The following is an 11,475-nucleotide window of genomic DNA, read 5'->3' as shown; positions in this document are numbered from 1 at the left end:
GTTTCTTGCCCTGTTCCTCACGCAGGTGCCTTTGAGAAGGGCTGGCCGAGGGTTCCCTGTGCAGCCCCAGGGCTGATGTCCCCTGTAGTGCCCATGGAGCTGTGCCGTGCTCCCCGGTGTCCCCGGGGGATGTCCCGGCCATGTGCCCTGCAGGAAGGTGCTCCCAGGTTCTCAGCAGTGTTCTGGGTGCCCTGGGGCACAGTGCTGAGGTTTTTCTGGCCCTGTGACCGTGGCTTTGTGCTCTCTGCCCTCATGTCACACAGAGCCAAGACTGGGAATCTTTGGGCCTCTTCACCTGGGGATGCCTGGCAAAGAGCAGGTCTCAGAACCCTTTCATGTACTTACAGGACATTCAATTCCCAACAAAAGGGCTTGAAATGACAGTGTGGGAAATCGAGAGGGTTAATTTTCTATTAGGAACAAGCAGAAGTTGGATGTAAATAAATCAAACCCAAACAGGTCCTTTCTACTTTTTTATTTCAATGTGCAGACGAACTGTCAGTCCTAAGTTTGTCTGTCCTCTGAATAAGTGTAATGAAATGGGACAACCTTGTGTTGGTACCTCCAACAGTGTAAAAAGAAACAAGATTTATTGTCATCACAAGGCAAACATTTGTGCATCCACTGAAATAATAGAATGACTTGAGCATTTTCACAGCTCATTTAGGACAGAACCGTGCGGCTCCAACCAAAACTGCAGGGCTGGAGTTGGTTTGTCACCTGTGCTAGGAACGTCTGAAGCCATGGATGGCTGGTGAGGAGATGGGGTGTGATGCTCATGTGCAGCCGAGGCAGCAAGAGCTGGACAGCAGCCTCACATTTGCATCCCAACAGGGGCCAGCCCTGTGCCCTGGCAGCCAGACCCCCCGTGTGCCAGGCTCACCCCACACTGGGCAGCAGGGCAGTGAGGGGACTCTGCTCCTCTCTGCTCCTCTCTCTGTGCCTGTGGGGCTGCCTGCAGCTCTGGGGCTCCACCAGGACAGAAGAAGCTGTTGAAGCTCCAGAGGAGGCCACAAAGTTCCTGAGGGGAACTTCCCCATGGGGAAAGGCTGAGAGAGCTGGGGCTGTTGAGGCTGGAGAAGAGGAGGTTGTGTGGAGACCTCCCAGCACCTTCCCAGGGTGTGAAGGGGCTACAGGGCAGTGTGGGGGGACTCTGTCAGGAACTGTGATGACAGGACAAGGGCAATGGGATCAAACTGAAAGAGAGTAGGTTTAGATTTGATGATGGGAGGAAATTGTTTACTCTGAGGGTGTGCAGAGAGGCTGTGGATGCCCCATCCCTGGGAACATTCAAGGCCAGGTTCCATGGGCCCTGAGCAACCTCAGGGCTGCTGGGAGGTTGTTCAGGTTGGAATGGAATGATCTTTAGGGTCCTTCTAAGTGTAATCATTCAAGGATTTGATCATTTTACAATCCTTATCCACCAGTGCAGAGCAGCCCTGGAATTCTGGTGATACCACAGCTCCCAGATGGCACTGGAAGACAGCAGCTGGAAACGAGCACAGCACACCCTTCACCTGCTGCCAGTGGTCACTTGTCACCTGCTCCCCGGTATGTCCATCAATTCTGAGCTGTTCCTGCTGTCTGGATTTTCCCTGCAGGATGTGCACTGCTGCCCCAGTGAAGGTGCAGTGCCATTCCAGGGAGGGGGGCACCCCTGACTGCCCAGACAGGCTGGAGCAAAGTGGGGATGGTGTGGAACAGAGACCCCACTGTGAGGTTTGGCTTCCTGCTGCAGCCTGACAGGTGGAGAGGAGGAGATGGAAGTGGATATATGAAGGAATGATGGAGGTGGAGCTTGATGAAGGAAGAAACGGAGGACATGGAGGTCGATGAGGAAGATGAGGAAGAGCCCATGATATTGGGATGAAGATGGAGCCCCACAGCAGGACAGGCAGGTGCTGGCCATGCCCTGCCCCTGATGGAGGTGGATGTGGAAGAGTTTGTTGAGGAGCTGGAGGTTGCTATGGAGGAAGAATGGAGGACATGGAGGTCGATGAGGAAGATGAGGAAGAGCCCATGATCCTGGGATGAAGATGGAGCCCCAGGACAGGACAGGCAGGTGTTGGCCATGCCCTGCCCACAGGCAGGGTGGGTCCCCTGCTGCCAGGCTGGGGCTGGGCTGGGTGCCCTGCTCAGGGACACGGTGCCCAGGGGGCTCTGGATTGTGGTGGCACAAACACCACCCCAGCCTGTCCTGTGCTTGCTCTGGGCCACACCAGCCCCATCCCAGCTCCTGGGGCCTGGCTCCCAGCCCAGCTGGGCTCAGTGCTGGCAGCAGAGTGCCACTGTGCCAGCGTGTGCCAGCCTGGGGGCACAGGGAACAGCCCTCAGGGCTGTGCTGGAACGGTCCTGTGCTGCTTCCCTCTCTTCCAGAACTGACAGAGATGCTGGCTGTGGAATCTTCATTTTGTACATATGTTTTGTAGGCTGTTCTTTGATAGTTTCCTGTAAACATGTTATGAATATTGTTATTTCATAGAGCCTTCTGTAAATATGTTTCACAGGTTGTTATTTCATTGGGTCTTGTGTAAATACATTTTGAAGATTGTTTTTTCTTGGACCCTTCTGTAAATATGTTCTATAGATTGTTGTTGTTACAATGATTCTTATCATGTAAATAAGTTTGTTGGTTTTACTCCTCTTCTGTAAATACATTGTCCTTGTTTGTCACAGTTCTCTTTGCATTTTCTTTGGGCACAAGCAGTGTTTGCAGAGTTGTGATTTCCACTTTCTCTGGGTTCCTGGGGCTGGAGGTCCCTGGGGGTGCTGGCATGGACACCTGGGGCTGGGGGTCCCTGTGCACAGGGGGTCCCACTGATGCCACTCCTGGAACTGGGCACTACTCGTGTTCCTGGGCTGCTGCAGACCGGTGTCCCCAAGAGCAAAGCTGTCACCAGCAGAGAGGGGGCTCTGACAGCAGCTGCCCCTGCAGCGATGTCACCAAAGCAGGCAGGAAACATTTGGCCACGGGGACTTCTGGGCCGAGCCAGCATCAGGCCACAGGGACACAAAATCCACATTCACACTCTGAAGGTCATCACAGCATTGGGAGCAGCCGGAGCCAGGATCTGGGGAGCAGATTATGCAGCTGCAGCGGCCGATGTTAAAGGCCTGGAGCCCCCAAAGGCTCCAGCCTTTGCTTCCCCACCAGCTTTGTGCCCGGATTGTTCAAGAGAAAAAAGCCAAGCGAGGGGATCCTTGCCCTGCCCGCAGCGGCCTCAGCCCCTGTGCCCCACTCGGGTAGGGCCTGGAGGGCCCAGCGCTGGCCGTGCTGGGCCGGGGCCTGCGGGTGCCGGTGCCCGCGGTGGCTGCAGGGTCGCTGTGGGAGCGCTGGGTGCTGGCACCGAGCCCCGGCGGGGGCGATGGGCAGGGCAGGGCTGCGGGCTCACACAGCAACGAGTGCAACGAGCCCGGGGCCCAGCAGTGCCCGAACTCGGCCCCTTCCCGGGCAGCTTCCCCCAGGCGCTGCCCCCCTGGGCAGGCAGGAGCAGGGGGCCGGCAGCACCGGGGGCAGCCCGAGGGCTCGGCCGGCCCCGCTGGAGGCTCCGGGGGCAGCCCTGGGGGCTCTGCTGGGCTCTGCAGCGCTGGAGGCTCCGGGGGATCTCCGAGGGCTCGGCTCGGCCCCGTTGCAGGCTCCGAGGCCAGCCCCGGGGCTCGGCCGGCCCTGCTGGAGGCTCTGGGGCTGCCGCAGCCCTGCCGGCCCGTCTCACCCGCCGCGCTGGCGCTGTCCTCGCTGCAGCCCCGCTCAGCGCTCCCTGCAGCCCTGCTCAGCGCTCCCTCAGGGAGCGGAGCCCGGGCCCGCACCCGGCGCTCTCCTGCCTTGGCTGCTCCGCTCCACGGCCCCTGGCCCGGCCCGTCCTGCCCGCTCCGCCTGCGGACCCACAGCCGGGCCGGCCCCGCACCAAACCCTGCTGTTCCCGCACCAAACCCTGCTGTTCCCGCACCAAACCCTGCTGTTCCCGCTCCAAACCCTGCTGCTCCCGCACCAAACCCTGCTGTTCCCGCACCAAACCCTGCTGTTCCCGCACCAAACCCTGCTGCTGCCGCTCCAAGCCCTGCTGTTCCCGCACCAAACCCTGCTGTTCCCGCACCAAACCCTGCTGTTCCCGCACCCAACCCTGCTGCTGCCGCTGTCCGCTCCCACCCCGGCCCGCAGCTTCCGCAGGGTTTGCGGTTTACTTAGTAGTACTTTACAAACACCCTGTGCCCCATCGTGAGAGAGAGAATAAGCAGGACCCTCATTGACTCTGCTCAGCCCCTGACGGCCTTTGGAATGGTGTTATAAAAGTTTGAAACCATTGATGGCTGGTGAGGAGATGCGTGTGTGATGCTTGTGTAGCCAACAGAACCAGCCTGACATCTGCATCTTTGGACTTCAGTTTTTACTAGTACAGCTTTGGGAGTGGGATGAGTGAATTCATGTATGATGCTCAGATCCTGCAGTCACTAAACTGAGAGATTTTAGATTATTTAATTGACTCTAGAGTGCTGACATTGGATACTTATTTTTTTCTGTCTTCTCTACCAGCATGGGGCAGCAAGGGAAAATCCCAGGAGGGCACTTTGAAGTGGGACACACTAAGAGGAGGATGAGAAGGCAGCCCTGACTCTGGGATGTGCCTCCAGCAAGCTGGACAGTGCCTGTTGTCACATTTGCCTTTGGTCACCCTCCACAGAGTTCATCACTGTTGGACAGGCTGGGACATGACTGGCTCTTCATCCTGCTACTTGTGCCAGGAGCTGTCCAGGTCATTTTGAGCCTTTTAGCTCTATTCTTTGGGATCTGTCACCAGAATGAAGCTCTGTAGTTACAGCTCTCCTGGAAGGTTGGAGCAGAGCCATGAAGATGCAGAAACCCCTCTGCTCTGGAGCCAGGCTGGGAGAGCTGGGGGTGTGAGAGGAGAGGAGAAGGCTCTGAGGAGACCTCAGAGCCCCTTCCAGTGCCTAAAGGGGCTCCAAGAACTGCAGAGGGACTTTGGACAAGGGATGGAGTGACAAAACCAGAGGAATGAGTTTCCCACTGCCAGGGGGCAGGGTTGGATGGGATATTGGGAATAAATTCTACTCTGTGAGGGTGGTGAGGCCCTGGCACAGGTTCCCCATCCCTGGAAGTGTTCCAGGCCAGATGGGACAGGGCTTGGAGCACCTTGGTCTAGTGGAAGGGACATGGACATGGATATGGAAGTGACAGGGACTCGAATGAGGTGAATTTTAAGGTCCCTCCCAATCCAAACCATTCTGTGATTCTATAAACACCCACCCTGTTTGTTTTCTGGGCACAGAATCCTACTCTTCCTTTTTCCTCTCTGCTGCCCCGTCCATCAGTAACTGTGGATTCACACCTTAATAAATACAGATCCATGCTGTGAATTTGGCAGCTGGTAATTCAGTCTTATCTCACTGGAAAACTGCCCTGGGCCAGGATCCAGCTCAGACCCCACCAGAAGTGAGGAACAAATTTTAATAAGGGTGCAGAAATACAAAGTTTTCTCAAACAGAAGCATTTCCCTTCTCAATCCTCAGTCCTGTTCAGGGTTCTCTATCTCCCCTACATGATGTTTGCTCTGAGAAAGGGCATAAAAAGCTTCAGTTTCTAAGCAAATCATTGCAAAAATAATCTCAAATTCATTGCAAAAAGCTGAAGAAAAAAGCCCTGCCCTTTCCTTGGGAGTTCCTGGAATTAATGCACCCTGCTCAGAATAGGAGAAGTATTTTATAGAGAGCTGTGACTTGCCTTTTCTGTCTTGTTTTCCCAATTGACTCTGGAGAATGAGATTTTTTTCAGAGTAATCCAGTAGCCCAGGGAGGATTTGTACATGCAGATTGCTCATAATCTCTGCTGCAGGGTGAGAGAGCTGCAATGCAGCTCAGAGGAGGCTGAATCATTAAAAAATATGGCAGACATGGTAAGTATTTGGCATGTTCCATGCAACAAAAGATGAACAACAGCAACTGGGGCATTATCTTTATTTGCTAAATATAGAGCCATGCAAAGTTTAAAGAAAAGCATTTTATATTTGTAAACCTCTCCTCTCCCTGTTAAAGAGCCTTCAAAGATGGGCTTTGTGGCTTTGGGCTGTCGCATCCCCTTTCAAAGGCTGCCTTGCGCTCAGACAATTGAAATTCGAGACAACCTCGGCCACAGCGGGGTGGGGGAATGAATAGCTGTGCCATGACCCTGCTGTCCTCCCTGAGCCGAGCCTGACAACGAGAACAGCAGCTCTGCAGCAGGTACATCACATCCCAGGGGCAGCAGGTAAATCCCCTGGGCAGCAGGTACATCACATCCCAGGGGCAGCAGGTAAATCCCCTGGGCAGCAGGTACATCTCCTGGGCAAGCAGTCACGTTCAAACCTGGTTTCTGTATTGTTCAATCAGTGTAAAGACCTTTACTACCCTTCAAAAACACCGATTTCTTTTAGCTTGTTTATAGATATAGATGCACATTTATGTGATATCTTTTAGAACAGTCAACCAACTAAACAGAACCCATGGTAATACCAAGTAAACTTATAATTTTTAAAACAGAGTTAAAGGAATTCTAATGTTTTGAGGGACTGGAAGAAGTCATGTAGTGCTTCTCTATAGGTGGAATCAAGATAAGAGAAATAAATGTTTAGGGATGGATGGTCCATAATCTCCGTAACCTTTGTGTCAACATAAGTACTGAGATTTTAAAAGCAAAATGTATCAATAAATACTCTGTTAAGCTCATATTGCTGGAAGTCACTAGTATGCTTTTAGATGTTGCATCAGCCAATTTGTTTTCGGTGTAGACCTACATAACGTGACAACTTGCAACAAAGAAAGGTCCCTCTCTTCACCTGACAAATTTGATTCCTCAGAATTATCAGACAACATCCTGGTGTCAGAAATTAAAGTCAGTTCTCATCTCGCTTACACATCGCAGCTCCCCCGGCCGTGCCCGAGGGCACCAGCAGGGGCAGAGCCACCAGAGGCAGCAGCAGCTCGCTTGCCCACGGCAGTGCCAAGCTTTGCACCGAGGGCATTCGATACCCTGCAGCTGCCAGTGGGTGCAGAGCCGGGCACTGCCTGCCCCTCCTCGCCTCCAAGGAACTGCTCATCCCTCACACACTCGCTTCCCTGGTACCCTGGAATAGGGAAAAAAAAAAACACAAAGTCCCTCTGGGTTCTCCTTTGCATTTCCAGCTGCAGAGAAACCGATGTAGCTCAGCCTGAGGTTTTGGGCAGCTCTGTTTTACATCAGGATATGTGGGCATCAGTGCAGAAAACAGTGCTTGGAATAGAGCAGCCCCAAAGGCACGGCAGGAGGAGATGATGTGATGCCCAGCACCAGACTCTAAAGACAGAACAATAGGGCTGTTTTCATGGAAGAGAGTTCAAAGATCTCCTCGGGGAGCCAAACCTCTTGCTGGCCCATCATCCACAAGAAAAACAAGACACTCTGGAACCCTGGCTTCTTTGTGGTTTAAGCACCAGCTTCTGCCAGGTGACAGAAGTGACAGTGACAGAAATCTGCTGTCTCTGAGGCTGCATTTCGATGCAAAACGCTGTGGTGAAGCCAGCAATCCTCCTCTCCCCCACGTGGGGCTATTGTTTGAAGTGCAGAACAATTGAAGGGTGCTCTCATGGGCTAAAGATAGAACGGCAGCTGGTGCTGTCCCTTCCCGTGTAACTGAGAATAAAACAATGCCCCAGTATTGTCTGCATTGCTGGAGCGGTGACATTGGACTCTCTGCCAAGGGAGCATCTAAAAGATCAATGAAACCCGGGTTTATTTATAAGTGGGTAGTGTCATTTCTTCCCCAAAGTAATTTCACTTCCTTGGCTTTTCCACCAGACCCTTCTGTGCCATGAAGTGGCTGTGGGTGAGGTATAAATAACCTGAGCCTGTCTGCCAGAGGGGCAGGAGCACCAGGGGTGGCAAACGGGCCTGCTGTGCCAGGCTGCACCTTTGCTCCCCTGAGCTGTGCCAAGGCCTCAGAGTGGGGACCAGCCAGGGGTGAGGATCCCCTTCTGCCAGCAAGGACCCTGCAGGGACAGCCCCAGTGCAGGGACCCAGCAGCTGCTCCTGGGCCCAAATCCCCCCAACACCAGTCCTTACTGCCTCAGGGAGCTTCTGTAATATCCTGAGTTGGGAGGGACACACTGGGTTCATCAAACTCAGCCCCAGCCCTGCACAGACACCCCAACAGCCCCACCCTGGGCATCCCTGGCAGCTCCTGGAGCTCTGGCAGCCTCGGGGCTGTGCCCATTCCCTGGGGAGCCTGGGCAGTGCCAGCACCCTCTGGGGAAGAGCCTTTCCCTGGTATCCAGCCTGAGCCTCCCTGACACAGCTTCAGCCATGCCCTGGGTGCTGTCCCTGTCACAGAGCAAAGATCAGAGCCTGTCCCTCCACTGCCACTCAGGAGGGATTTACAGAGTTCTAGGGAGGGTTATTTCACTTACTAGCTGCTGGATTATTATTTTTTCTGATTATGCTTTTTTTTTTTTTTTTTTTCCCGGATGTTGGATTATGGGTTTTTTTTTTTTGCCATAATCCAACAACCAGCCAGCAAGTGGGTGGGAGCCTGGACTCTGTGTATGTATATGTGTGTGTGTCTGTGTGTGTCTGTGTGTCCAACTCAGCTGCTGTGCTGGGGTGCTCAGGAAAACCCAGAGCCCAAAAGCCATAGGACAGAGCCTTGTTAAGGGACAGGGGATGGTTTAGAGGGGAAAGCTGCTGTCTGCAGTTCAGACTAGAGACTGGATACCTGGAACTAGACATTCACTGTGGTTTTAAACAGAAAAGCACATCTTGGCTGATGTGCCATAGTGAGAAGTTCTCCTGTTGTGATGTGAGGACATGCAGCAATATTCCTCCCTCCTGGGTCTTGAGAAAGGTCCAAGCTGAGCAGATCCCATAAGGAGCTCCCACGCCTGTTGCCACTCCATTTTAAACAATTGTCCCCTGCCATGAGATGGACTGAGCTCAATCTCATTGAGGATTGATGACCCAGAGCAGTGAGGATGCTTCCCATGGAGTGAGGGAGAAGCTGCAAGAGGGATGGAGATAGCAGGAGGCTGGGATGGGATTGCCCCAGGAACTGGTTGGGTGGCCTTGGTGTGTATGTGCAGGATAACACTCACCAACCTCCTCCAAAAATCTCCCAAATCTGCTCCAGATCTCACAGCAGATGAAAACTGGTAAACAGGCAAAACCAGAGCAGCTGAGGCACTGCAGGGCCAGACTGTGCCCACAGTTCAGAACTGCAGCCCAGCTCTGGTTCTGATCAGCCCCTGCCCCTCCCTTGCAGCCTCCAAGGCAGCTGCTGGTCATGATTTCCAAAGGCTGCCGTGTTCCAGGGTCTGTCCTGGCAGGCCAGCTGCAATTAAGGTGCTATTAAGTATTCAGATGAACAGGGCAAGATTCTCTTTACCCTCATTTTTTTGAAGTGCATTGCCAAAACCTCACTGGAGGCTCACATATTCCTGTAATTTTGCAGTGTTCAGTACAACCTTCATTCCTACAAGCTGCTTCATCATGGCAATCCTCTAAAGAAAACCCCCAGAACCTCAAAGCTGGAAAATTCAAGGCAAACAAACAAAACATCTCCAATTTTCCCAGTGGAAGATGTCTGGACACTCATTCTCTCCATGCCTGTGTGTGACTTTTCTTGCTAACTCTATACAATAATTCCTCATGCCATGTCTCTTCCAGGTACTTTCTCATTCCTGATACTCATTTTGGAGGCTCCTGTGTGGAGGGTCAGCCGCCAACATGCCTGTGCTGCTCAGGCAAGGTGGGAATCACTGCAGGAGGGTGCTCATGGCAGCAGCAGCTTTGTGTGTGTGTTCATGGAGGGTCAGAGAGGCAGGACAGCCAGCTCAGGATGGGTCCAGCACTGTCCCCAGGGAGGGACATCCAGGCAGCTCCATGGTGGGAAGAGCTGTGGGATGAGGGGATCCCCATCCTAAACCCCACAGGAGCACCTTAGCTTTGGGCTGTCAGCAGCAGCATGTCCTGCTCACTTTGAGGGGGCTGTGCTGGGCTGGTGGCTGCTGTCTCTGTCACCCTGCTGGGACAGGGCTTTGCCTTGGAGGGGGCCTTGCATGGCCAGGCTGAGCTGGAGGGATGTGAGCGGTCTGGCAGCACTGGCCTGTCACCTCCTGCAAGCAGACATTCCCACTCCATGGAAATATGCCTGAAATAGCCCCTCTGCAGATTGTCTTTATCTAATCAGCTGCCTTTGCACCCCCCTCCAGTGCATTTCAGGGAGCTGATAGTGGGGATATGTTAAGTGTGGAAACCTCTAGTGAGCTGGCCGACACGGACAGTAATTCTCCTTCCTGCCCCTTATCAGAGCCTGCTAATGGGAAACATTCCTGCTGGGGGTCAGGGAGCAGCCAGGGGATTTCTCTGGAGAGGGTGGCTGAGCCCCTGGCACCCTCCTGGCTCTCCAGGGCCGGGTAGGAGCTGGTCTGACCACAAAACGTTCACTGAAGGGGCAGCTCTGCTGTCTGGTGCTGGTGGTGCCCTGTCCCATGGGGAGAGGCTTGTCCAGCCCTCAGGAGGACCCCTCTCCTTTTCCATCACGTTGTGGGGCACCAACACCAAGCACAGAGCCCAGGGGAAGAGCAGAGGTGTCTCAGTGGTCAGGGGAGATGGTCTCACTGCTGAGGGTGGGTGTGCAGGGCTGGGGAGTCGTTTGGGCATGTTGTTCACTCTGGGCTAGAGCCACCTAAAGAAAACTCCCCTCTGCTCAGGCTGAAGCCATGAGCTCCTCATTCTACCATGGGATTTTTTGAGAGGTCCATAGGATCCTACTGCCCTGTCCCACCTGCCTGAGCAGGACACAGCTCAGGCCCTGCCAACCATACAAGGATGAGCTCCCCACCATCCAGAAAAACCACATCACAAACACCAAACCTGCCAAAACCACCCAAACCTGGAGGAAGAACCCTTCAGCAGCTGCTGGAGTGACCAATTCACATTTCCTCTTCTACAAATCTGCCTGGCCTTTGATGGACCCTGCTGGAAGCTCTTCAAAGAGGGAGAGGAACCGAGGCGAACAGAAGGAACTGCAGGAGGAATCTCCGAAAATAAAATCTCTTTAAAGATAAGGCAGGGAGAGGGTGAGCAGAGTGTGGGGTGAGTACATGCCCTGAGAAGAATGTGTGAGGCTGGGCCAGCTGGTGGGGCTGGGCCAAGGGCTCATCCCACTGCTGGGCACTTGTGGCAAAGGTACTTGGCACAGGACCCACCAAAGCCTTGAGTCCCTCCAGGGAGTGGGTGGAAACCTGACCCCGAGCCCAGGACAGAGAGGCAGAAGACCACCAGGGTAACCTCAGAGGGCTCTGTGGTCCCCCAGAGCCTCTGGCTCTTCAGGTTGCTGGAACTCTGCCATCTTGGCAAGATTGAGCATGCCATGGTCAAGAGGGACCTCAGGACTGGTGTCCCCGTGGTCTCCCCTGGGGGGCTGCAGCAGATGTGTTGGTGGAGTCCAGCTC

This window comes from Melospiza melodia, chromosome 19 (assembly GCF_035770615.1).
Source record: "Melospiza melodia melodia isolate bMelMel2 chromosome 19, bMelMel2.pri, whole genome shotgun sequence".
Lineage (NCBI taxonomy): Eukaryota > Metazoa > Chordata > Aves > Passeriformes > Passerellidae > Melospiza > Melospiza melodia.
The sequence above is the reverse complement of the archived record's forward strand: the minus strand, read 5'-3'. Positions refer to the sequence as shown.